General features: G+C 43.4%; 1 protein-coding gene across 4 annotated transcripts in view; it reads left to right on the top strand.

The window, feature by feature from the left end:
• Window positions 1-24,673, top strand: part of FAM222A (family with sequence similarity 222 member A) — a 115,071-nt gene that overhangs the window by 5,690 nt on the left and 84,708 nt on the right. For 2 of the 4 annotated variants that reach the window (XM_068271475.1, XM_068271476.1), the window contains exon 2: window positions 6,767-6,890. The exons of the other annotated variants lie outside the window; for them this stretch is intronic. The gene's annotated coding sequence lies outside the window, so the exon portion shown is untranslated. The remainder of the gene's footprint in view (window positions 1-6,766; window positions 6,891-24,673) is intronic. 4 annotated transcript variants of the gene reach the window in all.

Genomic DNA, 24,673 nt, shown 5'->3' with positions numbered 1-24,673 from the left:
TCTACTAAACTTCCTGATTGTCGTTCAACACACCACAATCAGGCATGTGTATGTGTGGCAAACTACAAGACTGACTGACAATAGGCGTTTTGCCCAAACTATCTAGCAGATCGACTCACACGACAGGTGGGCTGATAACGTATAGTTGATCACATGTGAACAATGTCGTTTGAACAACGTTGTTGTTTTGACTGTGGGCATGTCGTGCATTTGTTTTCAATTGCGTGAGCAGAGTTTAAAGAGAACCCGAGGTGGGAATTACTTTTACTATTGGGGCACAGAGGCTGGTTGTGCGCACTAAGACCAGCCTCTGTTGCCCCATCGTGTGCCTCCATGTCCCCCCTGCTCGCCGCTATACCCCCCGCATTGCTGGCTGTGTCGCCAGCTCAATGTTTACCTTTCGCTGTCAGTCAGCGCCGCTCCCCCGCCTCCTCCGCATCGGCGCCACCCGCCGCGTCACTTCCCTCCTATCAGCGGGAGGGAAGGGACACGGGCGGGTGCGCCGATGCGGAGGAGGCAGGGGAGCAGCGCTGACTGACAGCGAAAGGTAAACATTGAGCTGGCGACACGCTGCGTGTCGCCAGCAATGCGGGGGGTATAGCGGCGAGCAGGGGGGACATGGAGACACACGATGGGGCAACAGAGGCTGGTCTTAGTGCGCACAACCAGCCTCTGTGCCCCAATAGTAAAAGTAATTCCCACCTCGGGTTCTCTTTAAAGGGGAACTGAAGAGAGAGGTATATGGAGGCTGTCATGTTTATTTCCTTTTAATCAATACCAGTTGCCTGGCAGCCCTGCTGGTCTATATCTCTGCAGTAGTATCTGATTAAAACCAGAAACAAGCATGCAGCTAGTCTTGTCAGATCAGACGTATAAGTCTGAACCACTGAAACACCTGATCTGCTGCATGCTTGTTCAGGGGCTATGGCTAATAGTATTAGAGGCAGAGGATCAGCAGGGCTGCCAGGCAACTGGTATTGTCTAAAAGGAAATAAACATGACAGCCTCCATATACCTCTCTCTTCAGTTTCCCTTTAAAGGAATTGGTCTTTAGTTGGTTGGTGTGCGGGAAATACTTGTCACATCAATGGTTTGTCTTGTTGGTGGTGGTGCATTTTGTTGGACATGTGTACGAGCCTTTAGACTGGAACCCTCAGCTGAGTCATATCAGAATTTAGCAAGGGTTGCTGAAAGATTAGGCCGCATACTCACTTTGTACAGTGTGTTACAACAGAATGCAGTGCACAGTGGAGAGCAGCCAGCAGGTCAATACAGAACAGCCACATTATTTTATATGGTCCCATTATTGCTGTATCCATTGCAGCACACTAAGTTTTGTGCGCAGGAGATACTGTATGTTGTCATTCATGATAATGAACAGCACATGTCTGAACCACACTAAAATGCTAATGGCATGTTCATTACATGATAATGCAAAACACATGTCTAGTGTAGACTCTCAGTGAATTTAAGCTTGTGCCGTGAGTCATATGTACGAACGTACAGCAAGAAATCATCTAACACCAGCCTACATTTATTGAATAAGGCTGCAGGTGTATACACATCACTGGAGATGCACAGCTGCTAATATACTGACTTTTTAGTACCCTCGCTATATAATCTGATGTGACCCAGGTAAAGATTGGAAATTCTTGGCACTAAAGATAGCCAAAAATTATAGGGAGCCTGGACTAACAATTGTATACATTTAATATTCCAATACAAAAAACATTAGGATACAAAAAATAAAATTTAAAAATCTTGTATATCACCAGCATAATAGGACAAACCAAGAACCCAATCATATAGGTACACCTAAATAATACAGATATCTTATTGTCTTCAGGCCTCTTTTGTAAGTCCCATTTGCTAGCAAGAGACAGACATCCAGCAGGTACTTATCTTCAATCCTAACCCGTGTGCTTAATTTCCTTTTTGCATGCCTCTTATATTGAGAAATACGCCCTCATTACATGCACTATTTGTGTGCAAAACCCTCCAAGACAAGCAACAACCAGATATTTTGATAGGTACGTGTACGTGACATCATCACGTAGGTCAGCTGATCCGCCCGTGCCTCCTCCCTGCACCTGGATAGCGCTTCAGCGCGAAGTTCAACTATACCGCTGCCGCTCTCTGGAAATCGTGGCTACCAGAAGAGCTGGGGAACGCGACCTAAGCAACAGGATTGGTTGCCATAACTGGCACCCGTCTGGCTGGCGGCTGTTGTCACCAGGAATCGCTGCATATCAGGAAAGGACTGAATGTACAGCTATGCTGTGTGCTATACTTTTGGCTGCTAGCTGGAGGTAATAATCGATTGCCCTATCAAAATATCTGGTTGTTGCTTGGCTTGAAGGGTTTTGCACACAAATAGTGCATGTAATGAGGGCGTATTTCTCAATGAAAAAGGCATGCAAAAAGGAAATTAAGCACACGGGTTAGGATTGAAGATGAGTACCTGCTGGATGCCTGTCTCTTGCTAGCAAATGGGACTTACTAAAGAGGCCTGAAGACAATAAGATACCGGTATTATTTAGGTGCACCTATATGATTGGGTTCTTGGTTTGTCCTATTATGCTGGTGATATACGAGATTTTTAAATGATTTTATTTTTTGTATCCTAATGTTTTTTGTATTAGAATAATGTATACTGTTGTTAGTCCAGGCTCCCTATAATTTTTGGCTATCTTCTACATAGGTGAGACAGGACCTGCGTCGCCTGCAATTAGTGCAGAATTCTGCTGCCAGATTGCTAACAAACCAGCCTCTCCACTGTCACATTACACCAATCCTTTGCTCACTGCACTGGCTACCAGTAGAATGGAGAATACTCTTCAAGATTGGACTGCTGACATTCAAATCCCTGCAGTGTCTGGGCCCTGGATACATGAAGGACTTGCTGAAGCTGCACCACACCTCTCACAACCTCAGATCAGCAAGTTCTGTAAACTTGGTCACTCCCAGAGTGCACCTCAAAAAATCTGGAGATAGAGCCTTCCGCCATGCTGCCCCTACTCTCTGGAACTCCCTACCACACCCAGTAAAGACAGCACCATCCCTGGAGCTATTCAAATCCAGACTGAAAAGCCACCTGTTTAGCCTGGCATTTCCAGATTTATAAAATGTCTTCCTCTGTACCACGATGGTCTGAGCCATGCTTACGCGCTTTGAGTCCCACGGGAGAAAAGCTCTTTACAAATGTTATTTGTTGTTGTTGTTTTTTATATAGGTGGTTATCCCACATGGTTGTTAGGTTGGTTAGTGTTCTAAATTCTTGGCACTGTTTATAAAAATCCAGTTTGCACTCAGTGGATCACTTTTTGGTTCTATATCATTCTCAAGCTTTAGTAAATCAATCTGTCTGCTGTTGTAAGGGCCATTTAATATATATGCTAGTCTTTGGTTTGGCTTAAGATGTTCAAGGCTGTCTGACTGTAAAAGGGTTAAACCGGCTTTAAATAGATGCTCCTGAAAAGGATTTCAAGTGCATTGTCCCATCACTGAGAACCTGGTGATAAATTCCTGGCTTTACTTTTATGACAGGAAACCTGGTAATTTTTGTTTTATTGCTGTTTGGCTGCTAATGGCAATTGCTTCCCCTGCAGGAGAAAAGAAGGTATGGGATGGAAGCATATTTCAAAGGAGGAGAAGTACCATAGCAAGAGGTCATCCTCTAACTGTGAAGGGTGGGATACTCAGGGGAAATCTCAAAAAGGACTACAGTACAAAAAGATTAGCTGAGTAATTGCACAGCTTCCAAAGGAAGCCATAGAATAGTATACAATGAGGCACAGTCAGGTGTGAGGCACAATACAGCTGCACTGTGTAATAAACAGCTGAAGAGATTGTTCCACACTAGTGGAGTGTCTGAGGCAAGTTATGTGCCACCCCTCCACAGGAAAGAGACCCTGGTTTTGTTTTAAATCGCAATTTTTTTTTATATATAACAATAATAATATATGATTAGGGACGAAATGTATAACCTGTTAGGCAATAAACTTTTTGTGTTTATTGCAGCAAGGCTAGTGTCTTTAGAACAGGCACACCAGGCCATTGGTGCAGCAAGAACTACGGTCAGATGATTACAAATAGCAACAGTCGTTCTGCCGACAGTTGCATGTGAGCACAAGCTGTCGGCAGACTGATAAGACTGTATGCGCCTTAAAACTTGACTCCAAACTAGCGTTGTTATTAAAAAATAACTTACAGTCCCTGTTTGTTTTGTAATACTTCTGTATTCTTTAAAGCTCCAGGTGTGTAGACAGCCAGGTGCTAAGTACCTGCTGAAAGACTTCTAGGCGTCAAATCAATTGTGGAGAGCTGCTTGTGGTTTTGCAAGTCGCTGATTGGAGACTGCTGCTCTAAACAATCACCGAAAGCCAGATGTCACAACTTTTGCTCCTTTCATGTTGTTCCATACTTGCCTAGTCACTGAATATTTGCTTCTTAGCATGAAAGAGGTAATGATGGGATGATTGCCTAAATATTGCTTCAGCATAGTTATTTTGGTTGAAAAAAGACATACGTCCATCGAGTTCAACCAGTACAAAGTACAACTCCAGCCCGTCCCCCACATACCCCTGTTGATCCAGAGGAAGGCGAAAAAACCCCCACAAGGCATGGTCCAATTAGCCCCAAAAGGGAAAAATTCCTTCCTGACTCCAGATGGCAATCAGATAAAATCCCTGGATCAACATCATTAGGCATAACCTAGTAATTGTAGCCATGGATGTCTTTCAACGCAAGGAAAGTATCTAAGCCCCCTTTAAATGCAGGTATAGAGTTTGCCATAACGACTTCCTGTGGCAATGCATTCCACATCTTAATCACTTTTACTGTAAAGAACCCTTTCCTAAATAAATGGCTAAAACGTTTTTCCTCCATGCGCAGCTCATGTCCTTTTAGTCCTTTGAGAAGGCCTAGGGACAAAAAGCTCATCCGCCAAGCATGCCAAGAAATGTCTGTATCTTAGCTAGTGGGTTTGAGAAAACACAAGGAGATCTGTGGCCAACCTGTGGTGATAGGATTTGCACATGCACTAGCTGCAACGTTCATGTTTGGTATTTACCAACATGTCTGCTTGCGCGCAACAACTAACAAGATTGTGTATTTGTCTGACAGACAATCTGGCCATGTGATCAAATCGTTTGTCTGATCTGAAGTTTCTATTACCTTGTTTTGTATGAGGCCTAATGGGTATAGCCATAAACTTCTCTGCCTGCCTGAAATGCTACTTCTTACTGTTTAAGGCTAATTGCAGCCTACACCCGTTTTTAGAACCATTTTCTGCAACGAGTTTACGGATCCATTCATACATGCTCAGACGTATGTTTTGCAGTGATGGAAAGCAAGGTCCTGCCCTGTGCAACTTTTCCAGACAGATATCGGACATGTCATGAATGGAATGATATCTGTGACATGTCTGTTACAATAGGCATTTGAAAATGGACAGTTCAGTGGATGGTACATTAGATCCCCTGTGACCATCCACTTATTGGATCCAGCATGATTGTGATCCCAGTCTAATGGTATAATCTTCATAAACATCTGCTTGGCATTAGACTGGACAATCCCCTGGAAGTGGACTAATGTGGTGTCCGACTTCAGTGCAGCAAAGCCTCTGCTCTCTGCCCCTTCCCCTCCTGCTTTTATAGTCAATAAGAAAAATCCTTGGACTTTCTTCCACGTATTTGATATTCTACAGTGTATTGTCAAAGTACTCTTTCCATGGTCACAGCTCCGAACACTCTAAAGTGATAAGAAACAAGACGGCAAGATCAAAACTGCAATCTATGGGAGGTGAAAATTCACAGTTTATGCTACTTTGTGGATATAGATTGTTCCCAAATCCCCTCACACATGCGCTAAGACATGGTATAAGATCAACATCTAATATCTTTGGAATGCTGCTGCCACAAGCTTTGTATTACTGGATGCAGTACAAATCCATGTAGCCATCTGCCTGTGTCCACTCCATGCTTGCCCACTTCAGTCTTCAAGAGACACAGCCTTTCTGTGAGCAGCGTTTGACAAAATCATCGACCATTGATGAGGGCCTTCATTTTGTTATGATTTAAAGTTTGTTTATTTATTTTCCTAAGCCATAAAAAAAAAATCCGTGTTCCTGCACCTTAACTGTACAGAATATGAATGTGTTTGATTCTCTATGCCAGTGGTCCTCAAACTAAGGCCGTGGGCTGAATGTGGCCCCATGAGGCTTTTTTACCAACCCCCAACACACAAAATGTATTTCTTATAGATGTGGTCAGCTACATCCTTAAATATTGGTGGTCCACATATAGAATAGAAGTGCTAGTACCACCCATCCACATGGAAGCCAGAAAGCCGTAATTTGCTAGTTTCCAATCAAATTCCACATCAGGTGACACTGCAGGTTGTCACCTGGGTATGCTTCACTCTCTGGCCTGCAAAGACTTATACATCATTTTATGTATACTCCGGTCCCCCAGCAGTCTGAAGTATGTTGACCTGGCCCTCGACCCAAAATGTTTGGTGACCCCCTGCTTTATGCTCCCAAAGGTGAAAAGGAATGAGTGTTACATTATGGGTGCTTTGTTATAGATAGGGTGATGTAATCACGTGGATCTACCATCGGTTTTTAGATGACAATTCTGTACTTTATGCTGGGAATACACTGTTTGTTTCTGGTGCTCGATTCTCCACTCGATCGTTTTTGCCGCTTGATTCTGCAGTCGATTCTTTTATCTTCCGCTTATTAACTTTTTCCATTCACTTCTATCAGAAATCGAAAGGCAAAAGGATCGGGTGGGAGATCGGACATGTCGGAAATGATCTATCGAACCATCTAATCACCTCCAAAACGGACCGTGTGTTCCCAGCATTACAGTAGACACAAACGAAATTGAGTGAGTGGAAATTTATGTATCACAGCATCTGTATTCTGTTTTAGGATTGTGTGTGTGTGTGTGTGGTCGTTTTTTTTTTGTTTTTTTTTAAGCATTGGCAGTCCTTGAATAGAAATCTATATCCTCAGTAATAAGTTATCAGTTCTTTCCGCCTAATAGGTACCATGGTGGGTTTAGTCTGTGTTTGTTTAGCTTGGAGATTTAATGGGAACAGGCAGTTAGTAAGCATCTTGACGAGTATGCCCGCAGATGGGTCATTCCTCCTTTTGTCTGTCCTTGTTTTGCTTCTGAAGGTAGACACAATAAAACTCTGTTCTGCCTTTCAACCTCAAAACAGATAACAAGGCAGAGAGGAAATGAAAGGGCTTTAATGGCATACGGCTTATTAACTATTTCAAATCAAGTGGAGATTGAAAACCCTGCCTGAAGCTGCCTCTGTTTCCTGTGCTAGATTATTGTAAAGCCTGAAAAATATTACAGAAAAAATATACAAGTTTTCTCTTCTCCGTTTTTTTTTTTTTTTCCTGGGCATTTGCATAGCTGTAGGCATAATGTGCGGACAACTTTCTATAAAATAAGTGGCCTTCTGTAAGTTCAGCGCTATCATCCATGTGCTTTGAGTCCTATGGGAGAAAAGCGCTTTACAAATGTTATTATATTGTATCCAATAGATGTACTGAGACTGATTCATAAGAGGAGAAGGGCCCAGAGCAAATCCTTCACATCCCACTGTATCCAGCCCAGATTGGAAGATGTCAGATACCTGATTAGTTGCTATGGGCAATGCACACACATTTCCTTTTTTACTGCTTTGTGAATCGCGCAGTAACATTGCAAAGAAGAATGCAGTCATTGGTTTTATGGAGGAATTCTAAGTCCATTAATAATGGCACATGCATGTTGCTGAGCAGGGAGTCTATTAAGAAATGTGTCTGATATGTGGATTCCTAACCTTTGATAGATTTCAGAAATTGGATATTATTGGAGTACTGACCCCTTCCACAGCGCTTTACCAAATAGGTTTGTTGATAACCACCTTCAGAGTAGCTCACGACGGAAAGCCTGGTACACACTCTACGACAGTGGTTCCCAACCTTTTTGGAGTCGTGACACATCAAATCAAACGTTCAGATCTCCGTGACACGTAGACTAAATGCATGTAATGAGACAGCGTTTCCCCACTAAATGCACATAAGAGACAGCGTTTCACCAGTAAATGCAGGTAATGACAGACAGCTTTTCACCAGTAAATGCACATAAGAGACAGCTTTTCACCAGTAAATGCACATGAGAGACAGCTTTTCACCAGTAAATGCACATAAGACATCTTTTCACCAGTAAATGCACATAAGAGACAGCTTTTCACCAGTAAATGCACATAATGACAAACAGCTAGTTGTCCCCAGTATATGTAGCCAGAGGTATATGTCCACAGTATATGTAGCCAGAGGTATATGTCCACAGTATATGTAGGCAGGTGTATATGTGGCCAGTATATGTAGTCAGGGGTATATGTCCCCAGTATATGTAGCCAGGGATATATGTGCCCAGTATATGTAGCCAGGGGCATATGTAGCCAGGGGCATATGTGCCCAGTGTATGTAGCCAGGGGCATATGTGCCCAGTGTATGTAGCCAGGGGCATATGTGCCCAGTGTATGTAGCCAGGGGCATATGTGCCCAGTGTATGTAGCCAGGGGCATATGTGCCCAGTGTATGTAGCCAGACCAGAGCAGCGGCTGCGGCACAGAACTTCCGGCGCTTGGAGCGACGCGGAAGGTAAGTCCCGCCCACTGCAAACGCCTGACCGCAGTTAGCTCCGGAGGAGAGAGCGAGGGAGGGAGAGCACTCTAAGGTGAGAGAAGGTGGGGAGATGACCCCCTTCGCCGCCGCTGCCCACAGCTCTCCCTCCACTGCGCTGCTTTCCTCCGAGAGCACTGCGACACCTACCCAAAGCTGCCGCGACACATGTATGTGTCACGGCACATGGGTTGGGAACCACTGCTCTAGGGGGTTCTCAGCTGAGGCAAACAGTTGGGACTGTATGCTGAAAATGTAGTGTGTGTGTATAGCCTTCATCGCCAAGAAATTCAGAGTGGTAGCCGGCTGAGCCCAGTGCTCTCCTCCAAACCCTTTACCCATCCTGATGGAAGGCGCGCCATGGTTTAGCACGCCCTCATCCCTACTCCCTTCTTCATAACAGAATGTGTCACATGGCTATAGCCTCAAGTCATATCTGTACAGCTTTCGGCCCTGAATGTTCTCACTAGGTATTGAGTCCTAATCCCTGCAGTTGACATTCTTTGTGCTCCTCTTTCTACCTTTTTCCTACCATTGGATGTTGCTTTGCATCTCCTCTAAGCACTCAACTACCAACAGCAAGGTGTGCCTCTTCCAAACCCTCTACTGCATTTTTCCTATCACAGTGTGAAAGAAGTTTAGGAAGGGAATCCATTAAAGAGGAACTGTAGTGACAATAATGAATAAAATTGCTTTTTTTTCTGATAGTCATTTAACCATTATTTAGTCAGTGTTTGCTCATTGTAAAAGCCTTTCTCTCCCTGATTTACATTATGAAATTTATCACAGACGGCAACATCATTAGTCCAGTCAGGTGGTGGGATTGAAGACGTTCCACATAGCTTATCAGCCTAGGCTGAACATTTCTCAAAGGGCAGGGCTAAATTAAATATACAGCAGTATATACTGTAGCTATAGGAATTGTTTCTAATCCTGAAACCAGGATAATTAATGTAAAAGTGAGTATCCCGAATCATTTACTACATGCTACTATATGTCACTACAGTGCTACTTTAACTTATCAGTATGTTTCTTTGAGCTGTGGGAGGCATCTAGAGAAAATCTATGCAAACAGGACTCCATGGGCCTGATTCACAAAGCGGTGCTAACTGTTAGCACGCCTGTGAAGTTTTGCGCGCGCAATCGCGCGGTGCGCGTGATGCGTCCATTAAACCCTATGGGCGTTGCGCGCGCAAAGTTTTGCGCGTGGGACTTTGCACGCGATCAGCAGCACGAAGCAGTGCTAACTCAGCGGTGCAAAGGTTAGAACGCCTAAAAGTTTAAACTGGGTTAGCACCGCTTTGTGAATCAGGCCCCATGTCTCTGTAATCTTAAGAGCCAGTGTTATAATTAGAAATATATGTCCACACTGTGCTTTTTTTTTTTTTCTGAGTGATGGGACTAGTCTGTTTCAGGACAGTCCAGACCCTCATCAGATAAGATAATTATGAGCGTTAATTTGCTGGGCAGCTGAAAACAAAATCGTACAAATGAACATATAAGCATTGCACTCAAACTCTATATTTAATATCTATCTACAGTGGAGGAAATCATTATTTGACCCCTCACTAATTTTGTAAGTTTGGCCAATGACAAAGAAATGAAAAGTCTCAGAACAGTATAATTTCAATGGTAGGTTTATTTTAACAGTGGCAGATAGCACATCAAAAAAGGAAAATCGAAAAAATAACCTTAAATAACAGATAGCAACTGATTTGCATTTCATTGAGTGAAATAAGTTTTTGAACCCTCTAACAATAAAAGACTTAATACTTAGTGGAAAAACCCTTGTTTGCAAGCACAGAGGTCAAACGTTTCTTGTAATTGATGACCAAGTTTGCACACATTTTAGGAGGAATGTTGGTCCACTCCTCTTTGCAGATCATCTCTAAATCTCTAAGGTTTCGAGGCTGTCTCTGTGCAACTCTGAGCTTGAGCTCCCTCCATAGGTTTTCTATTGGATTAAGGTCCGGAGACTGACTAGGCCACTCCATGACCTTAATGTGCTTCTTCTTGAGCCACTCCTTTGTTGCCTTTGCTGTATGTTTTGGGTCATTGTCGTGCTGGAACACCCATCCACGACCCATTTTCAGTTTCCTGGCAGAGGGAAGGAGGTTGTCGTTCAGGATTTCACGATACATGGCTCCGTCCATTTTCCCGTTAATGCGATTAAGTTGTCCTGTGCCCTTAGCAGAAAAACACCCCCAAAGCAAAATGTTTCCACCCCCATGCTTGACGGTGGGGATGGTGTTTTGGGGGTCATAGGCAGCATTTTCATTCCTCCAAACACAGCGAGTTGAGTTAATGCCAAAGAGCTCTATTTTGGTCTCATCAGACCACAGCACCTTCTCCCAGTCACTCACAGAATCATTCAGGTGTTCATTGGCAAACTTCAGATGGGCCTGCACATGTGCCTTCTTGAGCAGGGGGACCTTGCGAGCCCTGCAGGATTTTAATCCATTGCGGTGTAATGTGTTTCCAATGGTTTTCTTGGTGACTGTGGTCCCTGCTAATTTGAGGTCATTCACTAACTCCTCCCGTGTAGTTCTAGGATGCTTTTTCACCTTTCTCAGAACCATTGACACCCCACGAGGTGAGATCTTGCGTGGAGCCCCAGAACGAGGTCGATTGATGGTCATTTTGTGCTCCTTCCATTTTCGAACAATCGCACCAACAGTTGTCACCTTCTCTCCCAGCTTCTTGCTAATGGTTTTGTAGCCCACTCCAGCCTTGTGCAGGTCTACAATTTTGTCTCTGACATCCTTGGACAGCTCTTTGGTCTTTCCCATGTTGGAGAGTTTGGAGTCTGCTTGATTGATTGATTCTGTGGACAGGTGTCTTTTATACAGGTGACTAGTTAAGACAGGTGTCCTTAATGAGGGTGACTAATTGAGTAGAAGTGTCTAACCACTCTGTGGGAGCCAGAACTCTAAGGGCCTGTTCAGACTATGTGCGTTCCTAGCCGTTTTCAGGGAACGTGTCTGGGTACCAAAAACGCATAGAAACGGCTCCTAATGCTTTTGAATGGGCTAGTTCACATGTATGCGTATGAGACGCATACGTTTCTCATCTGCATTGCTGCACGCAGTTCTGTGCGTCACGCATAGAAACGGACGCAATGAAAGTCTATGGACGCGTATCAAAAACGCGTGCTATTGCGTTTTTAGCGTCAGTTTCCCTCTGCGGTTCCCATAATTCTTTTTTTTCCCCTGGGTCACGTGTGTGTGCAAAACGCAATAGAATACGCATTAGAACGCAAGAAAAACGCATGCGTTTTTCAACTTGCGTTTCTTTGATTTTAAACGCATTCTTCATACGCAGATAGTCTGTACAGGCCCTTAATGGTTGGTAGGGGTTCAAAAACTTATTTCACTCAATGAAATGCAAATCAGTTGCTATCTTTTATTTAAGGTTATTTTTTCGATTTTCCTTTTTGATGTGCTATCTGCCACTGTTAAAATAAACCTACCATTGAAATGATACTGTTCTGAGACTTTTCATTTCTTTGTCATTGGACAAACTTACAAAATCAGTGAGGGGTCAAATAATTATTTCCTCCACTGTATCTATCTATCTATCTATCTATCTATCTATCTATCTATCTATCTATCGCAATTTCCACCAGGTACATTACCCTATAGCAAGAGCCATTGACTGTAGTTTACCTTCACAGCAGGACCTCTACACAGCAGGTTCAGAAAAGAGTGACGGAGGCCTGTAGCGTTTTTTTTTTTGGATTTTTTTTTTTTTTTTTTGCCTTTAGGGAACTAGCAATTTCCCTAAACGCTCTGCCAATGTAAATCGATGAGACAGATTCCACTACTTGCATTTAAGCAAATCACAATCAAATGACATGCAGTATTTTGGAGCGTTTCCATTCTATTGAATTGTATAGGAACAGGGAAAACCATTCCCAAAATCGCTTGCAAAAAGCCATCACAAATTGCTAGCGATTGCAATAGCGCTTTGTGCTTTCTAGTGGGTTCCAGGCCTAATGCCGTGCATACACTGCTTGTTCCTTCCCTCTTGCGCGCGCGGATCGATTGCTGCTCGTCTCCGCTGCGCTTCTTTATTACCGCTCTATTCCCTGCCATTGTCCGCCGGCGGGAATCGAGCAAGCGTGGGTCGAGCGGCATGATCGGGCCAGCTGAATATTATCAGCTGGCCGGTTCAGCTGGTCAATACACGGTACAGAAACGTACCTTGTATCCCCAGCATAAGATTGCCTGTGACCACACTCACCCTGCCCACTCCATCTTCCAGCTTCTGCTTTCCTCTGTGAGATACCGGTCAGTTGTAACAAAAACTTCCAGGCACATGAGCAGTTTCTTCCCTAAGGTGATTGCACTGCTTAATTCAGAACTGTGCTTAATCTATCCAGCAAAAATGGCAATGCTAAAACAAACTGCTAGAACTTGAAAGCATTACACCACAGAGCTGGAACTGTAAAATTAATTCTGTAATCTCACTATCCTTTATTGTATACTGTCCTTGATTTGTAATTTTGTATATTGTCTGTCCTTGTTTCATATGTCTGTTAACCTTCTTGGCGGTATTGACGAGCTCAGCTTGTCAATGACCGCCGGAGGACGCCGCTCAGGCCCCGCTGGGCCGGCTTTGATCATTTTTTTTAAACTCGCAGCAAGCATTTTGCTTGCTGCGTGTTCGGGTCGATCGCCGCCGATCCGCCGCTACCCGACGCAAAAGAGGGCCCCTCCCCAGCAGACCCCGTGCGCAGCCGGGCCAATCAGTGCCAGGCAGCGCTGAGGGGTGGATCGGGACTCTCGATGACGTCACCATGGTGACAGGGGAAGCCCTAAAGGAATCCCGTTCAGAATGGGATTTCCGGACAGGCACACGCGCCGGCGGCGATCGGAGGGGTGGGAGGGACGTCACTAGGCTAGCTACATGATTTTAAAAAAAAAATCAAAACCTAGTGCTGCGCCGCCACCCTGGCGATCTTAATAGAACGCCAGGGTGGTTAAGCAACTGCTAAGTCAAATTCCTTGTAAGTGCAAACTTTATTTGGCCAAATAAAATGATTCTGATAAAGAAACATTCATAAAATCCATAGTAATGAGAAAGGACTCCTGTAAACGAGTACCATAGGTTTTTGTTGTTGGTGTTGGTTTTTGTTTTGCTTTTTTTAACTGCTTGAAAAAGGGTGCACTCCATTGTGAGTTCCTCCAAACATTTTTCAAGCTACCCGTACCCTGTTAATAAATGGGAGGATTTCAGTGCATAATCCATGCCCCCCCCCCCCCCCCCCCCCAATAAAAAAAAAATTCCTCAAAACATCTGTGCATTTTGCATTGGCTACAACACTATCAAACAGAATGCTTTAAACTCCTTTCGTGTGTGTTGGCACATTGCCATGAATGGGGATTTCACAGGAGAACGTGTTATGGATGTTTAAATGTGGTGTTTAAAGGCCTGGAAAGCATCCATGTAACCCAGACCGTGTAGTAATGCTGGCAGTAAAATGTTAAATGTAAATGCAGAAAGACCTATGTCATCCACATGTTCCCAATAAAACAATAAAAAGCACATGTCTGTATACACAAACTTGTACAAATTGCACAGCCATGCCTGTCATCAAATTATGCCATATAGTAATATGGGCTTCAGAAGGCAACCAAAAATACCTCACAAGTGGCAGAGTGGGGCTAAGCTTGCATGAATATAAAGGCCTCGATTCATAAAGCATTACCTCACGCGGTAATGCTGAAACAGCAGACTTTATCGACCATTTAGCAAAATGTCAATTCATAAAGGCTGTTACCGCATGAAAACCTGACATTACCGAGCAGGGAGATAAATTACCGACTTGGCTGCAGTTACCGACAACACATGTCAGTAAATTGTCAGCAAATATCAATTCATAAAGCCTTCAACAAGCGGTAAGCCTGGCGGTAGTTACCGACACCTCTAGTGAGGCGATAACAAGTTACTGACAGCTCTGATGAATGCAAAGTGCAGAGAGCCGAAGTCTGTTTGAGTCATCAGTGGAAAGAGCCAGAGAGCCCTCTGTGTGAATCATTTGAGCAGGCAGGGAAAGACTGTGTGACTCATCTGTCTGAGTCATCAGTGAGAGAGCCAGAGAGAGCCGTCTGTGTGATTCATTTCTGCAGGGCAAAGAGAGAATCGAGACACTGCTCTACTCTACCGCTCAATGGGCTGCGGTAATTTACCGACCTCCAAGGGCAGCTGGGAAATCTTTATGAATTAGCACACAGACCGGGAAAATACAGAGTGCGGTATTTTCCCGACAAGATTTTTTTTTTTATCGCACTGCTGTTTATGAATCGAGGCCAAAGGGTGTTAAACTCTGATCCTTGAGGGTCAGCTTGATAGCGTACTGGTAAGGCTGTTGCCTTTGAGGTATTTGGGTCTTTAACCATGGTTTGATTCCCAGCTCAAGCGAGTATGTAAAATGGTAAGTGTCTTTGGCCATAGACTATGCAGTCTGACAGTACAAACTTTATAAAGCCGTACTGAAGTCTGTATATTATTAGGACCAATAGATTGGCTGTAACTTGGATATATTGTTCAGACCCCTATTATGCTGCTATGTGGCAAGATTGGACTTTGACTGTAGCATTGAATTGCATAATATATGGTTCAGCTTGGGGCCTGGAACCCACTACAAATCGCACATTGCTAGCATTTTTAATTAGCGTTTTGTAAGTGATTTTTATGAGCGTTTTCTGGTGATTTTGGTTGCGATTTTAAAAGTGTAAAGTTTTGCCAGGATAGCAATTAGCGATTTAAATCTGATTGGTCCTTTCAATTTATTGACTTTTTTTTTTTTTTTTTTTTTTTTTTTTTTTTCAATGTGCATTTTTTTTTTCAGTGTGCAGTAATTTTTTTGGGGGAAGCCAATTAACTTATCTGTATGTTTTGGGATGAGGGAGGTATCCAGAGTGCCTGGAGGAACCCACACCGATACGAGTAGAACATGCAAACTCCATGAAGATAGTGCCCTCGCTGGGATTCAAACCGGGGACCCAGCGCTGCAATGCGAGAGCGCTAAAAAGGTGTCCAGTCCTGTCAGCAGAACTTACTGGAAATGTACAGATTTACGTGTGAACCAAGCCTGAGGCCTGGTGCACACCAAAACACGCTAGCAGATCCGCAAAATGCTAGCAGATTTTGAAGCGCTTTTTCTTATTTTTCTGTAGCGTTTTGTGTAGCGGTTTTGGTGTAGTAGATTTCATATATTGTTACAGTAAAGCTGTTACTGAACAGCTTCTGTAACAAAAACGCCGGCAAAACCGATCTGAACAGGCGTTTTTCAGAGCGGTTTGCGTTTTCCTATACTTAACATTGAGGCAGAAACGCATCCGCAAACCAAAAAATGCCTCACCCCGGGAGGATTCGTTTCTGCAAAACGCCTCCCACTCTGGTGTGCACCACCCCATTGAGATACATTGACCAAGCGGATCCGCAGCCGCAAGCGGCTGCAGAAACGCTGAAAAAGCCGCACCAGCCCTGAATGTCCGTTTTTAAAAGTCAATACTATAACTTGCCAGTAGTTTAAGTGGACGCATTTTGGTCTCTTTCATCCCACCCACCACGAAGGTTCTAGTGGTTCTCCAAGTTCTCTGTACCTTGCTTTGCTAATCTTTTATAGAGCTATAACCATCCATATCTTGCACTGATTAGGGTAATGTATGTCATGCGCCAGCAGCTCTCAGGAAAAAATTATTCACACAGGTATAGAAGAATGATTTACATGGCTCTGTTGACTGACCTTGAATGAGGTATAGTTTCATTGTGGTTTTTTTTTTTTTTTTCCTTTCAGGATGGCTATATGGTGCCATGACGAACGCACATTGTGCACTGTATTTAGGCAGCTAGTGTGCATGGAATAGAAGTAGCTATACACATAGACTTGTAATTGCTTGAGCTACAAATAAAATTAACATACTCCACTCTGATAGGCAGTTCAAATTGGCATATGCATGGTTTATTAGGGTTTACATATAAAGTTTAATTTAGTCAATAACTATAAAACCTGCAAAATGAATAAACCATTCTTTAACCAAATGCAGCTCAGTCTTGAAGCTTGGCCAAACTAAAATACGGTAATATGCAAATCTAACCTCCAATAAACACTCACTTGACAATTGAAACTCCTGTCCGATTTTATATATATATATATATATATATATATATATATATATATATATATATATATATATATATATATATATATATATATATATATATATATATATATATATATATATATATATATATATTCATCTCACCAGCCTAGGCCTCCACAATCTCCGCTTGACACAACTGAACAGTGGTCAGCTAGGAGCAAGAACATCCACATACAGTAACACTGTTCTGGGGAAGACATGAGCAGGGACCACTATCTCATTGCAATGTACGTATATGTACGCCGTCGGTGACTTGGGCACAGGGGGAGATGACGTTAAACTCTCTGGTGGCGTTAAATACTATTTCCCCCCCCCCCCCCCCCCCCCCCTCTGAGTTGTAGAAACTCGGAGAAAGATGTAATTCAGGGTCTGGCGATCACCTGAACCTCGTATTGCTGTTGCATTGAGTGCGTATCATAGCATTGCTGCTATGAGGGAGGCCAGATTTGGTGCTAAGCGTCGTGCGACGAAGTTACCTCCTTTGTCATTGCAGCAATACAAGGTATGCTGGAGAAGAGTTCCCGGTTTGCTTCAGCTTATGTCCCAGAGGACCTAAACTTTTCCAAAGGAGAGAAGTAAAACAGAAAAACCCACCCTGTTTGTATTTAGAGATGACAGGCTGTCTAATTCTCCCTTATCTACTTGTAATAATTCACTGTCATTTGAACTGACACCTCTGTCTGATCTGTGGTGTGAGTTAGGACAGGCTGTATGCAAACACAGGAGTTAACACTGTATGTGCTCCTATGAAAGGAGGAAGTGACTAAAACTGCAGCATCTCTGTGGAGAAATGTGAGCAGTAACAAATACATGTTTTTCTGTAAGGGATATTATGAAGTTGCTTATCTTGTACGCAGAGAGGAAGTCCTGGGTTTAGGTCAACTTTAAAAATGTTTCTACCACTACAATACTTTTCATATTCAAGTTTATATGAAAAGTAACACAAGTCATATTATCAAGGGAATTAGCACTTGTTAATAGCAGAGGCTGTAGGAAAATGGAATAGTGATTTGATTACAGGCCTCAGGATTTTTCCTTCTGTACATTTGTGTAAATTGCCTCCTCCTATATTCCACTTTAATCAGCATTTGAACTGGACGATTGCCGACTATTCAGACTTGGGCAGCTGGCTTTTATAAATGTTATTTTAGAAATGTTTCTACAAAAAAAAAAACATTTTATGGCCAATTTCTGTCTTTGTAAGCTCCATAATGTTATTGACGTAGCTAATTGTCGTCTTCTTTTCATGGTGTTTAATGCTTTCTTTATGAAATGCTAATGTACCAAGTTCAGATCCTGGTCATGGCTACAGATGGTCATGTCTAGGACAATCATGTGATTTGTTTTATAGATTTGCAAAGCTCTGCTGTGATTACCTCTTGCTTTAGCACATGATCATAATTAGCAAATCGGAAACTTGCATATCTAACACGGTACAATATCCTACTGCTACTACTGACCAAACTGATCACATGCTTCTCCATGAGTTCTCCTAGGCATGGCCATCACTAGTCAAGACACAGTCTGATGGAGTTTTTATGTTCTCTCCTCATTAGCCACAGTTCCCTCTGGGACTATGGCAAGGACACTAGACTATTACTGGTAGCAGCAGTCAGTTGTAAGTACTGCCATGGGATACTTAGGAGTGTGAATTGGATGTTCCACACTGCAGGAAATTTTGCATGCAAGCCACATGCATTTCTTATAGAATCGGGCAAAAAGGAGTTGTCAAAGTTTCCTGCCATCAGTGAATCAGTGCTGGAGTTAAAAATGAGTAATGATGGCTTGTGCTCTGTGCAAGTAATTACTGGTACTCATGCAACTAAATGGTAGGGTCGGGATAATCCTGTACACCAATGTAGTGTTGCCATGGTTGCAAAGAAGTGTAGTTTGAGTAAGTGTTGGAAATTCTTAACTGGCTTTGAATTCAAAATGATCGTTCCATTTCAATAATATTAAGGTACAGAAAGACTTGGCAACACCCATCTAAATACCTTACGACCGCTCCACGCCAATGGGCATGGCCGCGGCGGTGTAATATCTTGTTCTAAATCACCTTGCTTCGACACCATCAACTTCTTCTAGTTGCGTCTCACAGACTGTGAGATAACTTGACTCTCAACACAGCAAGCAGGAGATAGACTTTTCTCAGGCTTCTTCAATGGTTACGGAGTTTATTCAGGAAACAGAAATACAGATAGATACAGATCATCATATCCTAGCCACGCCAATCTTCATGTTGCGTTACAAGCTTATTGATTAGACTTCCTGCTGAAGTCAATCAGGTACTTCTTTCTAACCTACGTTACACTAAACTACCTATGTACAGCATACATTATATCAGATTACAGAAAGGAATGAACATACTTAGAGGTCCCAGTCAGCCTTGCGAGCTAGTGCGAAAGTAAGAAGCAGAGTGAGCTCCCATAGCTCACTCAGGTTTTAATACTGACTAGGAAAGAGTTAAATATGACATCATCTTCGCCATCCCCTAGATCAGACTATTGGTGGACCCACTCGTGGTGTCATCATACACACCTACTCGATTAATATTCGATGAGACATTTGACATACATACAGGAATGTGGATATTTACAAAACATGGTTGATGTTTATTGTTCTAGTGGCGGTACATGCCCAAGTCAGGGAGACCTGTGGCCTTGTCCATAGAACAGCTTCTTGGTATGTTCTAGTTCTGCTGACAGAACTGCAGATTTTCTCTCTAAGAGAAAATCCCCTTAAAGGGTAGGTCTGCTCCTCAAGCCTTTTTGACTAACTCAGTCCAAATAACTGAGGCCTACTTAAATTATAACAGGCGGCAGCCCTAAGACCGCCTTTAGCCAATTGGCGTCAAGTCCTGGGACCGCTACTGCAGGAGTTCACGTGCAGGCTGCGCGCGCATATCCTGCTTGGGGGCAGAGCTCAGCCCCGCCTTCAGTCTCTGAGCAGCGCTCGCCGCTCGGGAGACCGTTAGACCGAAACCGCCGTCTTTCTACTAAGTACAGCGCTGCGATCTGCAGCAGTGCTGTACTGGGGACAGCCGTGTGACACTGCTGTCCCTCTGGCACACTAGAGAGCGATCGTCTCTCATGGGCAGAAGCCTATGACAGCCGATCACCATGATTGGCTGTCTGGGGGGATGGAGGGGGTTTGGGAAAATATATAAATAGTAAAAGAAAATACAAAAATAAACACTGGGGGGGTGATCAGACCCCACCAACAGAGCGCTCTGTTGGTGGGGGGAAAGGGGGGGGGGAATCATTAGTGTGCTGTGTTGTGCAGCCCTGCAGCTTGGCCTTAAAGCTGCAGTGGCCAATTAAACAAAAAATAGCCTGGTCTTTAGGGGGTTTAGCACTGTGGTCCTGAAGTGGTTAAAGATGTTGATACAGTGGAAGATTGTCAAGTTAATTGAGGAGGATGCCCCATTCTCCTCCTGTGTCATAGTTTGGTGAGGAATCCCCATTCTCCTCCTGTGTCATAGTTTGGGGTGGGAGCCCCATTCTCCTCCTGTGTCATAGTTTGGGGTGGAAGCCCCATTCTCCTCCTGTGTCATAGTTTGGAGAGGATGCCCGGTTTTCCTACTGTGTCATAGCTTGGGGAGGATGCCCTATTCTCCTCCCGTGTCATAGTTTGGGGAGGAAGCCCCATTCTCCTCCTGTGTCATAGTTTGGGGAGGAAGCCCCATTCTCCTCCTGTGTCATAGTTTGGGGAGGAAGCCCCATTCTCCTCCTGTGTCATAGTTTGGGGTGGAAGCCCCATTCTCCTCCTGTGTCATAGTTTGGAGAGGATGCCCTATTCTCCTCCTGTGCCATAGTTTGGGGAGGATGCCCTATTCTCCTCCTGTGCCATAGTTTGGGGAGGAAGCCCCATTCTCCTCCTGTGTCATAGCTTGGTTAGGATGCCCTATCCTCCTCCTGTGATATAGCTTGGTTAGGATGCCCTAGTCTCCTCCTGAGCCATAGCTTGGTTAGGATGCCCTATCCTCCTCCTGTGTCATAGCTTGGTTAGGATGCCCTATCCTCCTGTGATATAGCTTGGTTAGGATGCCCTAGTCTCCTCCTGAGCCATAGCTTGGTTAGGATGCCCTATCCTCCTCCTGTGTCATAGCTTGGTTAGGATGCCCTATCCTCCTTCTGTGTCATAGTTTGGGGAGGTTGCTTTAGTCTTCTCTTGTGCCATAATTTGGGGAGGATGCCCTATTCTCCTCCTGTCATAGTTTGCACTTATCTATGTGAGTTTGTAATTTTGCACGGCACCCACTATTTATTGTGCAGCACACAGTAATATGTTGGCATTTCATAAATATGAATGAATGAAAGGATTGGACACCCCATCCAGTCCAGGTTTGATATCAAGTTTTCCCTGTAGCAATATGTAAGCAAAAAAAACATTTTTCATAGAATGTTTTTGTGTGAAAGAGAAAAAAAAACGGCTGTTGATTGCCTTGTGAGAGCTGCGTCCTGCATGGATATAGCAGGTCAGGCTGCCTAATCTGCCAGAGCAAGCCTATGTATAAGCGCTTTTTAAATATATACATTAGAGTCCTACTTATGGCATAATCTTCAGCTTTGACGTACATCATCAGTCATACACTCATTTACTTTAGTGCAACTAATCTCAATGGATGCAGCATGCAGGTATTGGCTCCACTGAAGATGGAACTCTGCATTTTATGTGCTCTGGAAACCAGGCCATGTATCAGGAGGCCCTAATTAATGTTCCTGCTTTGGACATCATGTTTTATAGATTGTATAATTCTGGATCATAATTAAATTGTATCTTTTTCTTCAGTCTTTGTGCCTCTGTGTAGTGCTCTCTGCTTGCTTGCCCCAGCCCCCCACACTCCACATCTGTACAGGCCTGATCTGTGGATGACTCCCTTCAGCTCCCCTGATTACCAGCAGTAAGCTGGCAGGGGAAGCATTGTGAAGAGACAGTAGTTTGCAGACATCCTGTCTAGTGTCACCTTTGCCTTTTTATGATAATTAGGACTGTCCTAGTTAGTCTGCTGATTTAATGGCAGTAACCTTTTGTCTGGCTCTTTCTGTAGATCATGACAAACTGCCTATCCTGATCATTCTATAGATGGCTCACTTCCATCCTGTACTTTATATAGCAGATGACTCCTCTACATCTGTAGTCTCCTGTATGTGTACATTGTACCCCTCCCAGACGCTCAGCAGCCTATGGCTTTGCTACAGCACTTCTTTTGAAGAGTGATTTTGCTGATGGTGCTTTCCATGCACATCCTCAGTCCACCCCCCTCTGTTATTCTTAAAACTAGAGATTTTGTTTCCAGAGCAATCCAAGTGATACTTTTTTGCTTCTTTGTGTAACTTGACATGAGTGTCAGCTGAGCCTTGTGTCTATATCTGTAATCTGGTGCTAGATAGCCTAGTGATCTTTAACTTTACCAATTTAAGGTGAAGCCATATACATATCTACATGTTATGATTGATATTTGGTTGATTGTATTCCTATATGCATGTATCAAAAACATTGTGCCTGTATCATCAGTGCTGCCTGAATTTATCAACAAATGCAACAATACAATAGACATAGATGCAAAAATCCAAGCATTTCAATTCAGAAATTCAAGTATGCTGACATTGGGAAGTGCACAAGAACATGTGACATCTGAGATAAAAAAATAACCTGTTATAGGGGAACTGCAGTCAAAACGTTTGTTTTAGGGTGCGTGGATCATAACGTAAGTTATAGTCATGCAGAAATGTTGGCTCCATGGTGTGTCCGGTTCTGACTTCATAACATCCGTTGTCAGCAGAGCACAGCTCAGCTCGCATGTTGCACCCACGTTACAAATGACTTTTAACCAGGTACGGTGTGTTGCAATGCATGTTACCAGACGATGCATGCACATCATAATGGATTTACTACGGAATACCCAAGCAGCTCAGGGTGGCCACAGCCACCAAGAAAGTATTAAACTAAAAGAGACTAAAAAGACCTCCTACTAAAAAGTGCCGCGCAGTGAAATTTGCCTTCTTAAAGGGATGCTTAAGTCTAGGAAAAAAAGAGTTTTACTCATCTGGGGCTTCTACCAGGCCCCTGCAGCCATATTGTGCCCTTGCAGTCTCGATTGGATCCTCCTGTCCCCCGCCGACAGCTTCTTTCGTTTTTTGCAAAAGGCCTGGCCACACGTCTGCTTCTTCACGCTCCTGTCCGCAATAGCAGGATAGAGGACGCTATTGCGGACAGGAACGCATAGAAGCAGACACGTGGCCAGGTCTGTCGCTGAAAACGGAAGTAGCTGGCGGCGGTGACAGGAGGATCCCATCGAGACTACGAGGGCACAGGACGGCTGCAGGGGGCTGGTAGATGCCCCAGGTGAGTAAAACTCTTTTTTTTTTCTAGACTTAAGTGTCACTTTAAAACCGAAGGTATTAGAACATAAAGGACAACTGAAGTGAGAAGAATATGGAGGCTGCCACTAATTTTCTTCTAAACAATACTAGTTGCCCGGCAGTTCTGCTGATCTATTTGACTGCAGTAGTGTCTGAATAACACCAAAAACTATAATGCAGCTAATATTGTCATATCTGACAATAATGTCAGAAACACCTGATATGCTGCATGCTCGTTAAAATTATTATAGGCGCTAAAATTATTATAGGCAGGGGATCAGCAGGGCAGCCAGGCAACTGGTAGTGCTTAAAATAAAATAAATATGGCTGCATGCTTGTTTCTGGTGTTATTCAGACATTACTGCAGCCAAATAGATCAGCAGGCCTGCCAGGTAACTGGTATTGTTTAAAAGGGAATAAATATGGCAGCCTCCATATTCTCCTCACTTCAGTTGTCCTTTGAGGGATTAAGAATTTCCTTATTTCACAACTTCATAAAGTGCCACAGGAATTAACATGAACTTGCAAAGCATTTCTAATGTATGCCTTTAAAAAAAGTGTCCCTTAAAAGTAATCTGCTTCAGACTCTAGCTGGCGGGTGATTTTCCCTAGTCTGGAGCGAACACAAGGAGATTTACTGCTGTAAAGACAAAAGGGGGTTATCATTAAACCTAAAAGGATGCGAAACAGCTGACCAGTTGTAAAAGTGGATATGAACAATGTCCATTTGTCTGACACCAGGATTACTCAGGCTTTCTACAGCACCAAAAATGTTGGTTTCAGCAAGATTTCAAATAGGCATAGAACATTTATATTGCGCTTTTTTCCTGGTGGACTCAAAGCGCTTCAGGGCTGCAGCCACTTACGGCACACTCTATGGGCAACCAGGATCATTCAGGGCTCTTGCCCAAAGACTTCTTGCTGTTTTATGTACTGGCTTGAGCCAGGACTCAAACTCTGGTTAAAGACTAATGGTGGGAATACATGGGTAGTTTTTTAGCTGATTAGATGGTTAGATAGATAATTTCTGACATGTCCGATCACATTTCGATTGTTTTGCCGCTCGATTTGTCATTGAAGTGAATTGAAAAAAGATAAGAAAAATTAGCGGAAGATAAGAATCGAGCGGCAAAATGATCGGGCGCAGAATCGAGCGCCAGAATCGACCCGTGTATCCCAAGCATAATCCCACATTAAAGGAAACGGCCTTACTAGGCTAACTGCATTAAAAGAGCTATTACAATACATGATATAAGTGCATTTGTTTAAAATATATAAATGTATGTGCATGGGTCCTCTGTTGTATTGCTTGTACCTTCTGGTCGCTTCAGTTTATTGGAATAATTATAGCTGGTCATTTAACTCCAACCAGCATAGCTGTTTCTACCGTGTGACTTCAGGTTGCCAATCAAAGTTAATCAATTGCTGAAGATCTTCTTTATGCTGGG

This window comes from Hyperolius riggenbachi, chromosome 1 (genome assembly GCF_040937935.1).
Source record: "Hyperolius riggenbachi isolate aHypRig1 chromosome 1, aHypRig1.pri, whole genome shotgun sequence".
Lineage (NCBI taxonomy): Eukaryota > Metazoa > Chordata > Amphibia > Anura > Hyperoliidae > Hyperolius > Hyperolius riggenbachi.
Note: the sequence above shows the minus strand (reverse complement) of the source record. Positions and strands in the feature narration are given on the sequence as shown.